This window comes from Taudactylus pleione, unplaced genomic scaffold (genome assembly GCF_031769625.1).
Source record: "Taudactylus pleione unplaced genomic scaffold, aTauple2 ptg000109l, whole genome shotgun sequence".
Lineage (NCBI taxonomy): Eukaryota > Metazoa > Chordata > Amphibia > Anura > Myobatrachidae > Taudactylus > Taudactylus pleione.
The window spans coordinates 11,251,729-11,256,693 of NW_028284511.1; the positions used below are offsets into that span (position 1 = coordinate 11,251,729).

Sequence of the window (4,965 nt, forward strand, 5' to 3'; positions counted from 1 at the left end):
AGAACATACATTTCTTGTTAATATATATAATATTATACTGTCAGTCGACAGCAGCGCCATTACGCTTACTACTTATAGTACTACTTATATAGTGAAGACTCGTTCCTTCCCAATCCCAGGCTCTCTGCTCGGGCAACAACCATTTCCTGCTCCTTGCCTCTCAAAGGGGTCTATTTACTAAGACTTGAATGGAGATAAAGTACAAGCCAATCAGCTCCTAACTGCCATGTCACAGGCAGTGTTTGAAAAATTACAGTTAGGAGCTGGTTGGTTGGTACTTTGTGGGTCATTCAGACCCGGTCATTAATGCCGTTGCGCTCGGACCGGGTCGATGGCCCCCCACAGAGCATGCGCACAATTAGTGCCTGAAACAGGATGGAGTCTGGACCTCCAATGGAAATATTGCTGGTAAGCTTTGTCATCAATGTCTAACTTTAAAATATACATAGCCAGTTCCTGGGCTGTGAAGAAGTCATCTACATGAATAAAAGAGTCTTTGGGAATGAAACATTCATAGTTTTCATGAGAGGGGCCCAATACAATTGGTACCACTCCAAAAGTGAAGGCATTACTCCACAGTTTCTCTGTAATATAGTCTTCATGTATTGAGTTTTCAAAGGACAGATAAAATTTGTACTTGGAAAGTGTTTGTATATGTTCACTTCTGGGTAGAGATTTATGCTGTCTTCCATATACGTCAATGGATAAAAAATTCTTAATCTGCTGATAATAGCGCACCCTCCTAGAGTTTGGGTTCCAGTTACTGACAGCCCAGGCCACCAGCTTAGTCTTTGTAGGGATAGTGAAGTTCACTACTTCTTTATTCTCCTCCAACCAGCCATAAGGTGAGAAAATATCAGAGTCAGCCCTGTAGGACATGGTCAGATTGATGAGATTGTCCATAAAGTGTAAGTTTGGGCTATGAGATAGAGACTCCAAGTTATACCATACCCAGTACTGATTTGGTGGTCTTGGCATCTGGGGAAGTTGTTTTTAAGAGTAACATATCTCCCAGCTACCTTGCCCCTCCATGCTACTGGAGAGACTTGCCTACACTCGCCTCACACTCTTTCTTAACACCCACAACTTATTGGACCCACTTAAGTTAGGCTTTCGTTCCCAACACTCCACTGAGACAGCACTGATTAAGGTAGTAAATGATCTGGTCACTCCCAGGGCTAAAGGCCATTATTCACTTCTAATTTTTCTAGATCTCTCTGCTGCCTTTGACACTGTTGACCACTCTCTTCTCATACAAACACTGCAATCCCTAGGTCTTCAAGACACAGCCCTTTCTAATCGCTCTTTCACTGTTCGCTTTTCTGATTCTACCTCCACTTCACTACCTCTATCAGTTCGAGTACCACAAGGCTCAGTATTAGGTCTTCTGCTTTTCTCAATCTATAGCACCTCTCTTGGCAAACTAATCAGCTCTTTTGGTTTTCAGTATCATCTGTATATGGACGATACTCAAATTTACCTATCCTCCCCAGATTTGTCACCATCTGTGCTGGTCTGTGTCACTGAATGTCTCTCTGCCATTTCATCTTGGATGCCATCTCGCCACCTCAAACTTAATATGTATAAAACAGAATTAATTATATTTCCACTGGCCAATAGTAGCTACCAACCTGATATCTCTATTACTGTTGACAACTCGACAATCAACCCCACCCCACAAGCTCGCTGCCTAGGTGTCATCCTTGACTCTGCATTGTCTTTTGTTCCCCACATTCAATCTGTCTCTAAATCCTGTTACATACATCTAAAAAACAGCTAAAATTCGACCATATCTTATGCAAGAAACTGCAAAAACTCTAATACATGCACTCATTATTTCCCGCATTGACAATTGCAATGGTCTCCTTATTGGTCTTCCCAAAAACAGGCTATCCCCACTACAATCCATTTTGAATGCAGCTGCGAGCTTGATCTTTCTCACCAAACATTCAGTGTCTGCTGATCCACTCTGTGAGTCCCTTCATTGGCTGCCGTCTTCTACCGTATTCAATTTAAAATACTTACACTCACACTTAAAGCTATTAACCAAACCACACCAGCATACATCTCTTCACTTATCTCAAAATATCTTCCAACCTGACATCTCTGCTCTGCACAAGATCTGCGTCTCTCATCCCCGCGCATTACTTGTTCCCATGCACGGTTACAGGACTTTTTTCAGGCTGCACCCACCCTGTGGAATGCCCTCCCATGCACAATAAGACTTTCCACCAGTTTCCAAACATTCAAGCGTTCTCTGAATACTCACCTCTTCAGACAAGCTTATCAGATTCCAAGACCGCCCACCTAACCTTTTATAGCTCCCTATCTAACTCTCTTCTTATAGTAAACACCTATCACATCTTCTCCTTTTTCAATTTAACATTCTTCTAACCCATGGCCAACTTTCCAGTGTGATTGGATTATACAGCCCACCAAGAACATCTGCAATCGGGCTGGACCAATTTGCAATATGTAGCACCTATCCTTGTGTATCAACACCTATTTCCCTATAGATTGTAAGCTTGCGAGCAGGGCCCTCTTACCCTTATGTATGTCTTTTACGTATGTATGTATGTATGTATGTATGTATGTCTTTTACAACTCAGTAAAATGTTAATGTTGATTCAAATTGCAAAGCGCAACGGAATTTGCTGCGCTTTATAAGAAACTGTTAATAAATAATAAATAAATAAAATAGTATGCCTGAAAAAATCACTTTGAGACTGATAGCATATTTGATTATGACTAGCCATTAATTCAGTTGACAGATCACTGCAATCTGGATGAGCATGCATTTATCTACAAATAGCACTGATAGGCTCCTACTGTATGTGATCCACTCACACATCCCAAGCTGCATGTGGATGGATCTGGCCGACGTGACACATTTTCTATGGATCCATTTGTCCGGGACTCATGTTTAAAAACATTTGCAGCTGCATTGTCTTAATTAAACATACCCGAATCTATAATGTAATATTATTTATGCATTAGCTATATTCCATATTTGACATTTTATAAGACTTTATTGTTCTCAGTTGTTCCACACAGTCTCCTTGTATATTTTTAAACTGACAGGTCTATTCTCTTTTATAGTATAACAAATGTTTGCAAACCAGTAATGTGAGATTCTTCTAGAATTAAGCCTTTACAAATCAATTATAGTGTACAGTATTTATTGTAGTTAAACCAGTTGACTTATCAACACCAGCATCAATCAATAAGTATATAATTCAAATATTACGCTTCCCTTCCATTATTTACTTGGGTTTAGCTGTTACTTGCTATGAAGATTCATTTCCTTCTAATGTCACTTGTTAGTGTATTGAGATTTCTTCTACAAACAACTGGTTGTGTCATCACAGTGAGATAGACCACACCAGGGCCGGTGCAAGGTTTCCCGGCACCCTAGGCAGAATCGCAGCCTACGCCCCCCTCACCCCATTACACTTACTGACACTCAATACATGTGTTGTTAATATATATAATATATATATATATATATATATATAACAAGAACTGTGTTGCGTGTCAGTAAGTATAATGGCCCTGTAGACAGTATATAATATACTGTCTACAGCACCATTACACTAACTAACAAACACAGAACATACATTTCTTGTTAATATATATAATATTATACTGTCAGTCCACAGCAGCTCCATTATTACGCTTAGTACTTATAGTACTACTTATATAGTGAAGACTCGTTCCTTCCCACTCCCAGGCTCTCAGCCCGGGCAACAACCATTTCCTGCTCCTTCCCTCTCAAAGGGGTCTATTTACTAAGACTTGAATGGAGATAAAGTACAAGCCAATCAGCTCCTAACTGCCATGTCACAGGCAGTGTTTGAAAAATTACAGTTAGGAGCTGGTTGGTTGGTACTTTGGGGGTCATTCAGACCCGGTCGCTAGTGCCGATGCACTTGGACCGGGTCGATGGCCCCCCACAGAGCATGCGCACGACAGCGACGGCGCCGTCGTGCGCATGTGTGGGACCCGCTACGACCGACAGCGCCGGTCGTAGCGGGTCTCGATCCAAAGGGGGCGAGCTGTTGATGTTGAGTGACAGCTCGTCCCGTTTGGAAGGCAGGCCGGGGGGTTGGCAGCCCAAATGCAGGCGTTCCCATGGGAACGCCTACCATTTGGGGGAGGCCCCACTGACATCACTAGTGATGTCAGTGGAGAGCTTCCGGCTCAGACAGAGCCAGAAGCTCTCCGGGGCTTACGACAAGGGAGACCCTACAATAGGGTCTTGTCGTAAGCCCCGATGGTCGCGATGGTCTCTGACCATTGCGACCATCACCAGAGCGGTCGTTAGAGCTGTGGGTGTTAACCCACAGCCTAACGACCACAACCGAGGTGGGCGGTCAGGATGCAAGCGGCCGCCCAGTTTCTGAGCGACCGCTTGCATCCTCCGACCGCCTCTGAATGAGGCCCTTTATCTCTGTTCACTTTATCTCTATCCAAGGCTTAGTAAATAGACCCCTAAGAAAGGGAAGAGGAGGAGCAAAGGGAAAGTATAGAGCAAGGGGGTGAAATTATGATCATTAAGGCTGACGCCTTAATAGACGTGTTCCTTGCGCAATACAGATATGGTATGCCATCACACCCTGTGGTTAACTGTAGATTCAGCACTCTCACAGAATGATTGCTGTCACTCACAAAATGGTGGAGCTGCTAATTCATAGAATTGTGTGCTCATTGGAAAACACACATACCATATATGTATTGCACAAGGAACACGTCCATTAAGGCGCCAGCCTTAATGATTGTAATTTCATTGCTTTTTGAAGTTTGAGTGGCAGAAAATCAATAAGTTTTGTGAATTTTCAGATCATGTCTAAGCAGCCTTAATGGGACATGTGAAACCGTAAAGGTTTTCTGTCTATGGAATTTCATAGCTTTTCTAAAATATATTAACTATCAGGGTTTGGATGAGCAAACCGGGCCACATGCATG

The 4,965-nt window shown here is 42.6% G+C and overlaps 1 pseudogene; it reads right to left on the reverse strand.

Annotated features, from left to right (window-relative positions):
- Nucleotides 1-303: 303 nt before the first annotated feature.
- LOC148525268 (4-galactosyl-N-acetylglucosaminide 3-alpha-L-fucosyltransferase FUT6-like) lies at nucleotides 304-1,032 on the reverse strand (annotated as a pseudogene).
- Between the last annotated feature and the right edge of the window lie 3,933 nt (nucleotides 1,033-4,965).